This window comes from Alligator mississippiensis, chromosome 4 (assembly GCF_030867095.1).
Source record: "Alligator mississippiensis isolate rAllMis1 chromosome 4, rAllMis1, whole genome shotgun sequence".
NCBI classification, from domain to species: Eukaryota; Metazoa; Chordata; order Crocodylia; family Alligatoridae; genus Alligator; species Alligator mississippiensis.
In genome coordinates this window covers 57721157-57736672 of record NC_081827.1, presented here as the reverse complement: position 1 = coordinate 57736672, position 15516 = coordinate 57721157, and positions in this window count along the sequence as shown.

Below are 15516 nucleotides of genomic sequence, written 5' to 3'. Positions count from 1 at the left end.
GTTATAAATGGTGCAGGAAAGGTACAGGAGATTCATGTTCCATTCCTGGCTCTGCCACACATTTCCTGTATGACTTTGACCAGGTTACTTATGGCAAGATCCAGGTTAGTACATTAAATGATGAGGTGAGATATACATGTTGCACAAAGAGATCCAGAAAATCCCTTAGGTGCCTAAATTTTGGCTTGAAAAGATTATGCGGTGCCAAACTTTGGACTTCCAAACCTGCAGAAGCATCATAGTCTGAGGAAAATTTGTTTGTTTGTATTTTTACAGGACCAACTATATAGCTGAGAGGTGTTAGAAAAGCTTTCAGGCATAAAATGTCCTTCCTCAGACTGGAAGTGCCCAAATGCGATAAATAAAAGTGCCCAAACATCACATGTATCAGTGTCCCCATGCTGAAAAATGGTGGCAGAGTGCTTTGAACTAAAGCTTATTGAGCAAGCTTTAGTTTAAAGCACCCCACCACCATTTTTCAGTGTGGGAACGCTGATAGGCTGCTGGAGTGCATTGATATCTGCACTCCAACAGATTCAATTAATTGAGTCTGTTCTGATGCACTGAATTTACAGCACTCCAAAGCAGCCTTGCTGCACGTCTATAGGAGTCCTCAGTGAGAAGAGTATCAGGTTGTGGTCCTTGGTCCAGCAGGTATTTCTACATCTCTCCAATTACTGTCTAATATAAGAGAACAGGACGTGGACAAAGGACTCCCCTGTCCTAGAAACTTACTTTGTCTTTATTTGAGATGAGAACAACATATAAAGGCAATAACACCTTGCTAGCTCTAGTAACTTTATAATGTTGGTTTTGGGAGGGAAGGGCTGCTTTTGTTTCTGTAAATCAAGTTCCCATTGAGCCAGGATTTCATCCTTTGATACCAAAATGAGGAATGTGGTATAGGTCCCTAGACAAGAAAGAGGCAAACGGGTCTTAAATAAAGTTTTAAGAAATAGTACTTTAAAAAAGCTACTGAATGGCAGTTTCTTCTGTTACAAAATATACTCTCTAGATCACAGCAGTCCATTTCCAAGAGACAGAGATTCATCTTTCAAAAAGATTAATCTTTCAAAAAGAGGCAGTTACAGAGATTGAAAGAGATTAATCTTTCAAAAGAGGCATTCACAGACAGAGGAGTCTTCTCGATGGATGGACTCCACCTGAATACTTGGTATTCTTCAGGCTGGCACAGCTGAAATGAAGCTCTTAAATTGGGTAATGGTGCCAAGTTTGAGAGAGAGAAATGTAATCGCCACATCTGGATTCAATATGCAAGGAAAGGAAAATCAGGTAAATAAAGGTGTATAGTAAGAGATAAAGGAACAACAGGGGATAGGCAAAAGGAAGCATGAATGTTGATAGAATAGCAGTCAATACAGTAGTCAGTAGTATTAGTAGACAATACAGCTAACGAAAGCATTATTCCTAATCTAGCTAAGAAATTGGGTAAAGTCAGAGAAGAATATAGGTATTAAAAATACAGGTGTTCGGGAAATACAGAAAGAAATAAGGGTAAAGATATAGGGAACAGTGTTGTAGAATATATCAGGTTGGAATCAGGTTGAACTCTGTTGTTCAGACACTTTCTGCTCCCGTGCAGGGGTTTATATGGAGGAAGTTATTGGTCAGCTGACCCCAACCAGTCACTCTGGTGACAGGAAGTGGGCAAAGGGTTAGGCCCTGCTGGATGCTACAGGCCATCCTGCATCAGTCTGGGTAGCCAGTTGTACAGCAGCAGGCTGGGACTAGCACAGGGGTGGGCAATTATTTTGGGCAGAGGGCCACTTACTGAGTTTTGGCAAGTTATCAACGGCCGCATGACAGGCAGCCCAGGGCAGATTAATATTAATTTTCTAATTGTTTTAGGGGCCCTGTGGGCCAGATAGAATGGGCTGGCAGGCCACATCTGGCCTGCGGCTGCATTTTACCCACCCTGGACTAGCAGCTGTCCTTGACCAGTCTAAGGACCCAGGTTTGAGGCTGCAGCCTGATGGGAAACAGATATTGCTACAGCCAAGTTTGAAGCAAAACTCAGCAGCTTAATGTATCCAAGTCAGGGGAAATGGCTAGTCTCCATCCAGGATTCTGAAAGAACTAACTACTGTGCACAATTTTTGTCTTGTATTCAAGAAAGATTAATTCAAAATGGAATAGGTACAGAGATGAAACAAAGCTGCTATATTTATTTGGTAACCTGAAGACTCATACAAGAGGATTCTAAATGGTTGCTGTTGGGCTTGTTAGTCTAAAAAAAAAAGGCTGAACAGGGATATGATTTCTGTCTATAAATAAATCATGACAGAAAGCACCAGGGAGAGGAAAGAGCTATTTAGGCTAAAGAAAGAAAAAGTTAGTAGTAAGGAACAACCTTCCAACAGGAATAGTGGAGTAAATAAAAGGATTCATTTTAAGATGGGGCTTGATAATTTTATGACAGGGGTTATATGACATTATGGCCTGCAATAGGACAGGATCGGGTAGCCCTGGAGGTTCCTTTCAGTCCTATCGACCATGTTTCTACAATGCATAAACATTATGATTAGAGGGTTATTGAATGTAGAAGTAATTAAAAAAATAACAACTGTTATACTGTAAATTCAGTTCATCTTATCTTTGAAAATACTATATGCAAACAAGATTGTGTCTTCTCTATGCTTTTTCAAAAAAACTTGACATACTGAAACCTCCCTAGACAGGAATGAAGTCAGAAGAATCACATAATCAGCCATAGCTCGGATTAGCCTCTGGTGTTCATACCCCAGTGTAGAACACTGTTTCCTAGCAACTACAGAGAGCCATTGGCTTTACAAATTCATCTTTGCCAGAGTATCACACAAATTCCAATAAATGAAGAACATTTAGTAGTCAGCTGGCTCCTTATTTTCTTCCAGTTTATTGGTCTGGACAGAGCGCTTCTTTCAAGGACTAGTTACTATTTGCATTTCTTCACAGGTGATTGGAATTCAGATCCTGGCTCAAATCACCTTTGGGTTTATAGCAGTCTCCCTTCCTTTGTGTGGGGACAATTGTCCACATGTCACTACATTATGACAGAACGGAAGGTCCCTTTCCCAAGACTGATTAAAAGGCTGTTGCAAATTACAAATTAGGTGGAGATTTCATTTGAAGCTTATAAAAAGGGGGAATGAATAGATTTGGAAAAGCTTCTGACTAGCACATGAAGGAGACAGACATAGATAAGCAGTTGCTGTAAAAGCTTTCATATACATTTTTGCCATCCTAAATATGGTAATGTGGTAGCCAATGTTATCTCCATTTATTACATTAAATAATATTCTGGTCAAAATGATGGAGAATTAAGCTGCATTCATCTTTCATTTGGAGTCTTACTCATTTTCCTTTTTACCTGCCATCCCAACATCCTGATGAATAGAACTGACTATTCACTCCCTCCAGTCTTTGTCAACACAATTCTTTCTGTAAGCTAGAGACTCCCCCCTAGAGTGCTCTGAGCCCTGCCAATTTGGGTTCAGAACCTAAACTTTGATCTTCCACATCAGTCTGCTTGCTGAAAAATCCTGGTTTCATTTTGTGTAGAGCCAGAAATGTAAATCTGCCTGTCCATAACCAGTCTATATCAATGATTTGTTTAAAAAATACATAAAGTAATTTTGTAGACTGGTGACTATGATTTTAGAATTAAAGTCCTTTTGAGTTCTTAAAATAATGTGTAAGGACAAACAACCTTTTTTAGTCCATTTAATGACTACTCTGGTAAAAAAAATATTTTAAAACCAGCCCCAAGTATTTTACTATATAATGATCATGGTTTTATTTCAGTGTCTTTGAGGTACAGTGCATTTGTAAGTATTCCCAATGCATCTTTGAGAATGATATTGATTATTTAATTTCTAGCACAAGCCCATTGTAAAATCATGACATTGGTTGATCTCAGTTGATCTTTGCTAATTGAACAAGAGGAATAGGTAAGCTAAAAGCAAATCATTTAATTTGAAGACAATAGGAGCAGTCAGTGTAATAAGTGCAATAAGCATTTGCAGGGTCTGGTGCTTATATTGTGACTACTTGCAGGCACATGCCTTGCTTTATATTTCTCTGAATGTTGTCATAGGTGGCACTAGAGAAATAATAAACAATCATTCTGCATTTTTGACCTGGAAGTAAAAGTAGCAAGGATCTATGTTTTGCTTCTCAATGTTTTCTTATTCTTTAAAATCATTTTTGAAGATATCTTTAACAAAACTAATTCCATCTTGTTATAATTAGCCATATATTGTCCAAGAATGAAAATAGATTTTTTGTTGCAGTTCATGACTTTAGTGGAATATCTCAATTCAGTGTTAGCCTTGTGTTACGCTGACATCACAACTTACTCATCACCTTTTTGTTGTTGAGTCCTCTAGGAGATATATTTAGCAGCTCCCTCGTTTAGACAACAAAGTCTGCAATCACAAATTGTGGGTCTTATGGTGTGTTTAGTAAGTCTTTTCAATATACTATTTACCACCTGTGGCTCTTCTTCATCCTTGGAAAATGCTATTATCTCAAATGGCCTGTGTCTAATTGCAGTGGATTTAATTGCTTGGATACACAAGGGTATGTGTTAGATGCTGTTGCTAGCTGGACAAGTTCAGGAAAAAATGGGTATCCATGTACAAATGTCCCTAGATGGGGCAGGAATTTCACTACTCATCTCTGATTAACTGCAGTTGATGTCACCAAGCTTTCTGGTACTATTCCTGAAATTATTGACCCCCTAAGAAGTATTTCCATTCCAGACCATCTCTGTGGCATTTCTCCATAAAGATGCTCTCCCTTCCACATAATTTCTTCTCTGTACTTTTTTTTTAAATGTGTAGGGTCATTGCAGAACTTCACCTCTAGACAGCTCTGCCATTATATTTTAGAAAGCTGATGATAGCAGCATCTCTGAGAATATGTCCTGATGTGAAAAAAGAGGAGATAAAGAAATCATTCAATAGGAAGGGGCCAGGGTAAACAAAATCACCTCAGAAACAGGACTGGTAATGAAAATATACATTTATTCATGTATATTTTCATGAGTAAAGACCCAGAGTTCAGATCATTATTATTTATGGCTCAGGTTATTATTCTGCAAGTATTTGATCACTGGTCAAAATTTGGATAAATATCTGTAAATCACAAAAGTTCTTCCATGGACAGCTATTTGTCCAAAATTTCTTGTAGAAAACGTATTATTAGCTGTTCAACATTCATTTGCTTAAAAGGTTGAAGTTGTCCAGTCAGGGAGCAAAACTAATATAATTTAGATGACTGATCAACCCTTAGAGTAAATAGCTGAAATTAACAGTTTCCAAATAAACCATATGCACAAAATTATTTAAGCCATTCAGGAAATACTTATTAGCTGTAGGTCTTCTAGGGCAGGCATTGTGTGTCTTTTTAGCGTGTATTTACATTATACCAAGAACAGTGGGGTTTGAATTGTGATTGAGCACTATTAAAAATGCTTACTCAATCACTCAATAATAATGAATAGCAGACCCTTTTTTCAGAAACTGAACTGACTTACTAAATTAGTAACAAATATTATGTGCACTAAAGAATTCAACCAGGTATCCTTCAAAGCAAAAATAAGATCAAATCTTTTTGCTTTATCCTTTTCAGAATTCAAACTGAAGTCAAAGAGATTATTTGAATGACAAGGCAAATAGTGTGAGTTGACCCATAGACTGGGGAATTCATGCTTTACCATAAGCAAAAATTCAGGAATATCTGAAATGACATTCCAGCAAATTTGATTTTTTAAAAATTTTTGTGGACACCTAGAGAACATTTTACAACTTGCAGACCAAAGATTCTTGAAGGTTGCTTTGCATTTGCATTTTAATACTACACATAGTTTTTGCTTTTTGTTTTGTTTTGTGTTTTTTCAGCCATTAGCTTTCCTTTTCTGCAAAGTTAACTCTGAAGAGAAACAAAAATGTACATGTTAACATCTCTCATTTAAAACATTCTAAAAATATTTCTATGTCATATTAATAATGATAAACAGGATTTAAAAACATAAGGACTGCACTGTATTCCATGCCTACCTCTCTCCCAGTAGAAGGGCCAAGGCTGCAATGGAGTTAAGACAGTTTGATTTCACAGACTGAGTGCAGGATACCAGGATCACACAAACAGAATAAACAAACATATGTTAACACTTTCTTCAGCCTCACAAATAGCTAACCCATAGATCAGTGGTTCTCAACCTTTTCAGACTCAAGGCAGTCCTCTGAAAATGCCAGCTTTTCGTTTAACTCTTTTTTTTTTGTTTATTACACAAGAATATTAGAGCTATTCTTCTGTTGCAAAGAACTCAGAATGCTTTTAACACTATGGATTCCTTTTTGATATTTCTGGGTTTACCTTGTGAATCAGGTTTGCATACCTAACCATGCAAATGTTGTATGGCAGCCCTTGAAAGGATTCTCAACCCTAGTTGAGAATCTCTGGCATAGATTATTAGAATCAATACACAGAGGGGGCAGTGGAAAGTCATATCCTCAGTTATGCAGATGAACCTGCTATCTACCCCATGGAGAGTGTATGTCAGCTGTGAGACCTACTACATCCATGGAGTATCAAGAGAGACTATGGGATTAGCTTTGGTGCTTCTGCTGATGTACATTCTGTGGGGAACTCTTTGATCCCTCACCAGCCTCCTACAACTCCAGGAAACAGGCAGCACCAGAGTGACTTAGCTTTGCAGCAAGCTTCATATTGTACTAGTGAACCCACGCTTTGTTGCGGAAGATAAATTTGATTTTTTAATTTTTTATTACCTTTTGTCATACTCATCATCATCTTCACTTTATGGTTTATGCATCATTGCAACATTGAATCTTGAGCAAAGCGCTAACTGAACAGCCCTTCATCGTTATATCACTATGAATTGCGCGTAGGCTGACAGATCTGGCCTCGGAATAAGAGATTTAATTTATATAGATTTTTAGCTTTGCTTCCATTGTATCCAGGCCTACACCTGATTTTGAAGATTTAGATAAGTGTTACTTATTCTATCCCCTCTCCCAGAAGGAAGAATTAATTTTTTCTCTTACTTTGGTGCAAAATTGAAAGAATAGTGGGTTTGGGACTGAGTACAAATTATTCTGAGCCTGCAAAGTTTCAGTGGCGCATAAGGAGGGGAAGATAAAATAACGTGGTTTTCATCTGCATTAGTTCTGATTTGATGAAAACTGATAGGAATCATTCCAATGACTTCAAGTGGTGTTAGATTTTGTGTCTAGAGAAGAGCAAGTAAAATTCAATAGCTTTTACAAAAGATGATTCTACTTAGAATCTGGGAAATAAAACTGAACAGAGAATAGTAAATTCTCTCCCTGAAAATAATGACTCCCTGTTTATCAGCCATTTAGAATTTCTATTTATCAGCACCAGGTTGCTGCTGGACTCTTTGCACTGCTGCTTGTTAGTGTCTGATCTGATGTTGTCTTTGTCCTGCTTTAATTATGCATGAAACCAGAACAAGCAGACAAAAATTGATAATGTTTCTTTCATTGTTTTAAAACAGGGCTTTATCACCTTGCAGGAGACCAAGAGAAATCACAATAACTGCCTTACTGTCGAACGTAAGAAATACAACTAGCTCTGGTCATAGAAACAGATTTGTTTTCAGCTCTTTTTATTTATTTATTTTTCTTTCTTACTGCTGCTGCTGCTTTTTTTAAAAAAAACAAGAATCTCCTGCTAGGTTAGATAAGCTGCTAATTCTATTAATTTTGGTATCAAAATTGTAAGGTAACTGACACTCCCAGTTTAGTGATTTATTATGCTAAGCAAACTTGTTGTGTCTTTCATATTTTGTAATCAGCGCTAGACAAGAGACTTGTAAGGAAGAATTTCCAAATGCTGACTATTTTTATTTCCAATGGGCTAGTGAACAAAATAAATGGAACAGTGGTTTTTGCTCGGATAATTTTTAAATGATAAAGATTTGGAGTAGCAATTTGACATATGAATTGATTCCAGTGAGTGCCCATATGTGCCAGATATTAGTATTCTGTATATTTCAGTGTGGGCAGAAATTGTATTTGCTCAATACCTTATTGTGAAAACAACTGCTCTGAGGAGAGGCTTTAATCAAAACAGTAGATCTCAGTATCCTGAGAGGGGATTAGAAAACTACTCTAATGGATATTCTATGCATGATTCTCTACCTTGCCACTTTTATTATGTGTTGCTGCAACTCCACTCATTCTATTACATTACACTAACATAAAACTAGCATAATGGAATAGGAATTTGGCCCTGTATTTCTAGTGGCAACTTTCTGAGACAAGAGAACCATCTCCCAGAATTTAAAAGAGGCTTTCTTTAATCCTTTGTAGTATCAACAGTCAGTTGCATCCACAGAACACAAAAATGTCTCTGCCTTCTAAGGATTCTTGTTGTATAAATACTATGGCTTCCAGGAGAAATCTAGTGTTAAAAGAGAAAAGGATTTAGGTGCTAAATATTTCAGTGATGAATGGGTGGACATATCAGAACTATATCAGGCTAAGAGGGGATCTGGTGGCCATCTATAAACTTACCAAGGGGGACCAGCGGGGAATAGGAGAGACCCTGTTCCCTGGTGCACTACCAGGAATAACTAGGAACAATAGCCATAAGTTGATTGAGAGTAGGTTCAGGCTGGACATCAGGAAGCGCTACTTCACAGTCAGGTCAGCTAGGATCTGGAACCAACTTCCAGGGGAAGTGGTGCTTGCTCCTACCCTGGGGGTCTTCAAAAGGAGGCGAGATAATCACCTAGCTGGGGTCATTTGACCCCAGCATTCTTGCTTGCCCATGGCAGGGGGTCAGACTTGATGATCTGATCCAGGTCCCTTCCGACCCTACCAACTATGAAACTATGAAGCACAATCACACTTACTCACATCCAACTTTTGTTCAGAGTATAAATGATGCTGTTTGAATAACTAAAATTAATGAAGTTGAAGACAAATGCCTAAACATAAGCTGAATATTATCAAAGGCTTTTCCTCTAGGATTGATCACAAGTATAGGAATATTTTCTGTGATTCCAGAGTGATTATAACTATACTCCTTGACATCCATGCCATACATCTATCAGTTGCAGATTTCCCTCCTTCATGATTTTGCTGTGCTATGACTCTAACAAACAATATGTGCTGGTCTTATGTTCATTCATTACTAGTGCATTTTCATATGCTACCTCCTTGAAGTGTTAGTGGAAAATTAGATCTTTACTCAGAGTCACTGGATTTTACTAAAGAGATGGATGCATGACTGTGAGTGCAACAAAAATACTTAAGAGGCTTACAAAATATTTAACACCACCCCCCTGAAATCCATATCTGGCATTGGTTTAAATGGAAACTGGAAAATCTTGCCTTACTTTGTAGTAAACTGGAAATGCTGACTATGGTTTTTGGCCTTTGTCGTTGTCAGTGGCAGTCTCCAGTACGAGGATGACAGTCTTCTAGTAAACGGGGGGGGGGGGGGGGGGGTGCATCTACATGTGCAATTAATGTGCATGAATAACCTCCAGAGTTTATTGCTTTGGAGTTTTTTGCTCCAATGTATGCCATTTGGATGTGAGCTCAGGAGCAAAAACTCAGGAGTATATTGTTCTAGAGTTTATTCATGTGCAGCATGTGGAGCCCAGTTGAAGCAGCCCCAGCTGGCAGGAACCCAGGGTTGCTCTGACGAGGCTCAATGCAGAGGGCACAAGGGTTGGGGCACAAGGGTGCTTCAGCCTACAGCAAGCTGGGAGGCAGCTCCCACACTGAAGCACCCTCATGCCCTAGCCAGCCAGGCAGCATCTACACTTGTACTGTTCAGAGATTCATAGATGTTTGGGTCAGAAGGGACCTTAGCAGATTATTGAGTCCAAACCCCTGCCCTGGGCAGGGAAGACTGCTGGGGTCAGATGACCCCAGCCAGGTGCATGTCTAGCCTTCTCTTAAAATACACCCAAGGTAGGGAAGAGCACCATCTCCCTTGGAAGCCCATTTCTGATTATGGCAACCCTTACCATAAATAAGTTCCTCCTGATGTCTAACTTAAATCTGCTCTCCGTCAGTTTGTGGCCATTGTTTCTAGTTATTCCAAAGGATGCCCTGGTAAACAGAGCATCTCCTATTCCTTGCCCTCCCCCCGCCCCTCCCAATGAATTTATAGACAGCCACAAGATCACCTCTCAGCCTTCTCTTGTGGAGGCTGAAGAGATCCAGGTCCCTCAATCTCTCCTTGTAGGGCTTTGCCTGAGGGCTCCTAACAATACAAGTGGCCCTCCTCTGGACCCTCTTGAGGTTGTCCACATCCCTTTTGAAGTGTGGCGCCCAAAACTGGATGTAGTACTCCAACTGCAGCCTGACCAATGCTGCATAAAGGGGAAATATCACCTCCCTGGACCTGTTTATCATGCACCTGCTAATGCATGATAAAGTGCAGTTAGCTTTACTAATCACTTCATCACATTGATGACTCATGTTCATCTTGGTGTCTACAATGACTCCGAGGTCCCTTTCCACTGCTGTGCTGCTGAGAAGGTTCTCCCCTAGCCTGTAAGTGTGTTGGTGATTCCTTCTCCCTAGGTGCAGCACCTTGCACTTGTCCTTATTGAACTGCATCCTATTCTGTTCTGCCCACTTTTCCAACCTGTCCAGATCCACCTGGATTCATTCCCTACCCTCTAGTGTGTTAATTTTACCCCATAACTTGGTATCATTTGCAAATTTGGACAGAGTACTTTCCATGCCCTCATCCAAGTCAGTGATGAAGACATTGAATAGCACTGGTCCAAGGACCGAGCCTTGTGGGACTCCACTGCCCACATCTTTCCAGGTTGATACCAACCCAACCACCACCACTCTCTGGGTGCAACCCCTAAGCCAACTTGCCACCCACCTGACCATGTAATCATTTATGTCACAGCCCCTCAGTTTATCTGTGAGAATAGAATGAGATACCATATCAAAGGCCTTCTTAAAATCCAAGTAGATGACATCTACCTCAATTCCTGTGTCTAAGCATTTTGTGACCTGGTTATCAAAAGAAACAAGGTTAGTCAAGCAGGATCTACTTGCTATGAATCCATGTTGGTTGCCCTTTAGCATTGCCTTCACCACTGGGCTCCTACAAATGTGATCCTTAATAATTTTTTCAAAGGTTTTCCCGAGGATAGAGGTGAGACTAACCAGTCTATAGTTACCCGGATCCTCTTTCTTCCCCTTCTTGAAAATGGGGAACACATTGGCCCTTTTCCAGTACTCTGGGATCTGACCTGAGCACCAGGAGTGCTCAAAAAGCTGTGACAGTAGCTCTGCTATGACACTAGCCAATTCCTTCAGCACCCTTGATTGAAGATCATCCGGACCTGCTGACTTAAACACATCCAGCCCCTCCAAGTGTCTCTTCACTAAGTCAGTGCTAATGGGCTGGTATCCCTTTTGTGCCCATCTATGATCCAATTGGGAGATTTGTCCTAATCTGTGTTCAGGGATATGGAAGCCAAAAACTCAATGAAGAGCTCTGCTTTGTCCCCCTATCTTTCACCAATTGCCCTAGTTTGTCCTGTAGGGGTCCTATGCTACCCTTCACCTTCTTTTTTGCTCCCTATATACCTGAAGGACTTTTTATTGTCTTTAATTTTTGTTGCCAGCCTAAGTTCCATTTCTGCTTTGGCCTTTCTGACTGCCTCCCTGCAAGTGTGGGCCAAATAGGTATACTCTATCTTGGTAGCTACCCCTGTTTCCACAGCCTATATGCCTCTTTTTTGCCCCTAGGCTTTCCTGGATTTCCCTGTTCAGCCAAGAGGGTTTCTTGGCTCCTTTGCCCCCTTTTGTGTGCAGTGGGATTGTTTCCTTCTGCTGCTATAGGATAGCTCCCTTTAGGAATGACCACCCTTCCTGGACTGCTCTCACCAATTCTCCTGTTCTTCAGTGCCTCAGTAACTAATCTCCTGAGCACACTGAAGTTAGTTTTTTTTAAATCTAGCTCTTCTGCCCTACTGGTTATCTTTCTCACCCTACACCAGATAGTGAATTCAATCAGATGATGGTCACTGTCCCCTAGGTTGCCTTGCATCAGTAGATCCCACACCAAGTCATCCCCTGCAGCTAGGACCAAGTTCAGTAAGGCATTTCCCCTATTGGGACTGTATACTTCCTATGTTAGGTGAAGGTCTTGTATGCAGGTTAAGAACCTATGTGAATGGTTAGATCTAGCTGACTGCTCCTCCCAGCAGATGTTAGGGTAGTTTAGGTCACCCATGACAACCATGTCCCTTGACCATACAGCCTCTGAGAGCTGTCTGGAGAATTCCAGGTCCAACATATCCTCCTGATGTGGTGGCCGGTAGTAGACCCCCACTACCAAGTCCCTTTCCCCCCCAACCCCCTTGCATTCTGACCCACATACCTCAGTATCGTACATGAAAAACTCTGGAACAAGGTAGTACTTGTATTTACAAGTACTACCCTGATGTGAAATTAACAGGTCTCATGAACCCTAATAGGGGTGCAAGTGTAGATGGGAAGATATTTACTGCACAGCTAATTAGGCAGCTTCACAGTAAACATCTTGTGTAGATACACCCATGGAAGTCATTGGTGAGTCTGTAGATGATTGAGGAGGCTGATCTGAGATTTGCATGTTTGAACACAGATGTGACAGTTCTAGGATGGAGTAGATCCTGGTGATGCTGGGGCACAATTTTTTGACTGGTAGAGGGGCATAGCTAAGGAAGCAGATAATGTAGGAGACAGTTAAGAGGATATACCTGAACTAGTGAATTGCCCATCAAGAATAATGGAGGGGAGGGTGGGCGAGGATGGAGTGTCACCACCCACCAACTTGTGCTGCTGCCACCTCCCAGGACTGGGGGGGGGGGGGGATTGGGACTTGCACGTGGCCACCACCATGTGCTGCCATCACTCTGCATCCGGCCGTGTGCCACCCTCTCCCCCCCCCCCCCCCGGCCGCTCCACATCTGGCCTAGCACCACCCCCCGCCGCTCTGCATCCGGCCCTGTGCCCCCCCCCCGCATCCACCTGGCCCACTCCACTACAGCCATGCCCTGACTGTCATTCTAGATGGGCATTCTTGACACAGTACTTGCTGGAGTCACGCCCTGTCAGGAGCCATGCTCTGCAAGAGCATTACGGACAGAAACAGACACACAGACAGATGGACTAAGCCCTTTATATATACAGATGTTGTAGTAAGGATTGAAAGACATTATGGGCTCCTATACACGTCCAGGGAGGCTGCTCTGATGCCCTGCAATTACAGCATGTCAGAGCAGACTCAATTAGTCAAGTCTGCTGGAGTGTGGTAATTACTGCACTCCAGCAGACTCCAGTGTCATTTGTATCAGTGTCTCCATGCTGAAAAATGGTGGCAGGGCACTTTAAACTGAAGCTTATTTAAAGAGCTTTAATTCAAAGTGCCCCATTGACATTTTTCAGCACAGGAATGCTGATACACATGATGCTCCAGGCACTTTTAATTAGCACAGCTCTTGGAGCTGCACTAATTAAAGCCTCTCCCCCCCACCTCCTGGAGCATGTCTATAAATTCCCAAAATGCCAAAGTGCAACACAAAGCACAATGAAAAGTTGGAGTACAATAAATGACTAAACTCATGGTCATTAGACTTTGAAAGAGGGGGAAAAAGGAGAAGGAAAACTGTAGACAGACACTTGCAGATAGCCTTAGTTCTCCCAACTAAATTTGCCTGATGTTCTGCTGTGCTGTTCTGTACACAGGACTCTCAGCCTTTCATTAGTCTGTCCTTTCATTGCTTGTGGAGCAGATCACAGAAATGAATAAAATTGCTAAAAAGGTATTTAGAAAATGTTAAGAGATATAAAATGGACAGAAAATGAGTTCAGAACACTGTTTAAGAAATGCCCACCCTTATAAAAATTGCTGCCATTGTGACAGCACACAATGTAAGTGGTGTTTTGAATAAGTCCTGTAGAGTACAAGAGCTTATTTTATTTTTGTTTTTATAATGGAAGGTTGTGACAGGAGCTCATTAATTCAAAGTTAAAACTGAAATTTTACCTATTTTCCATCTTGATATATCTTTTACTTTTTATAATGTGAATTCAGTGCTTGTGAGATGTGCATATTCCAGAAACCAATGCCTTCTGTAGAAAAGGTACACCACAAAATGAAACAGAATTGATGGTTTCTTCATGCCCCCTTATCTATATAATTTTTTAGAGGATTTATAAGGCAGTTTAATCATGAAACCCATTTAACCTTTGTCTTCTGTATTGAGACTAGCTTTACTGGGACTGGGCCTACCTACAGACTGCAGAATTAATGTATTTAAAACAGTACTTGTCAGTGGCCACCCCAAAACCATGGTTTGCACTGGCGGTTTTTTGGTTTTCAGATTGAACTAAAGATATTGTCAGTAAAGTTCAAAGCCTCAAATGAACTGAGACTCAAGATCTCTTTCTATGTCCTACTGTAGTCGGGATCAGTGGCACTGTCTGAGCTGGATTCCCTGTTCTTTAAAAAGAGAGGAGGCCGACAATAATAATTTGCTCTAGCTCTAGAACAGGCTCCCTCAGTGGGTCCTTGATCTTCTGGTTTTCTGGGCATACTGAACCTCTATGGTGGATGATGCCACAGAAAGTGAGCTTTGAATGAGGGTCTACTCTCTTGGTAGAGGAGAGTTTGGGTTTTGCTGGCTGCTTAGATTGTTGTTTGTAATTCCTGCTAATAGGTGCCCCACTTCTAATTTTGTTTACATCTACATAATATAAATTAGTCTAGTAGATGAGACAGAAAGACATGAGCCTGACTACTTGGGGTTACTAAAAGAACCCACATTTTATAAGACTGGTAAGTTCAGTTTCATCTCATTTTTACAAGCTCCCTGCTTTAAAATTCCCCACAGTAGTTTCCACTGTAGAAATTACTTTTCATATCTCTGTTTAAAACCAGTAATGTTGCTGATGTAGAGAGAAATAATTCTTGTACCTGCAGCTCCTAGACCAGGTAGGGATCCCTTGAATTGAAAGTAATTTGTAAAAGGAAGGAATTATATTTAACTTTATTTTCATTCTTTTTAGTCTTATTAAGCTTGTGCTATTTTTAACTTTGAATTCCCTGGTTGTTGGCATGTAGCATAACACCTTCTGTTAGTATTTTTTAATTAAATAAGCACATTTCAGCTCTGTATTCAAAACACTTCTTTTTAAGGTGATCCATAAAAAAATAAGAAACTACCTCTTTAAGTACTGAAAAGACCCATTTTGTATAGCTACAGCAGTTCCTATAATTCTTAAGGGATTTTTCTCTGAAGTTCAGTGAGGTGAATGCAAAAGACAGCATTATCTTAAGTGTACAGTATTTAAAACTTTTCTGCTTAGGAGAATGCTGTTTTGATCCCACTGTATCAGCAATGTACAATGATTTAGGCCAGGGGTTTTCCACATTTTTTGAGGAGTGTACCACTTCTGGTGGGTACACCTCTTGGTGGGTACCCACTTCCAG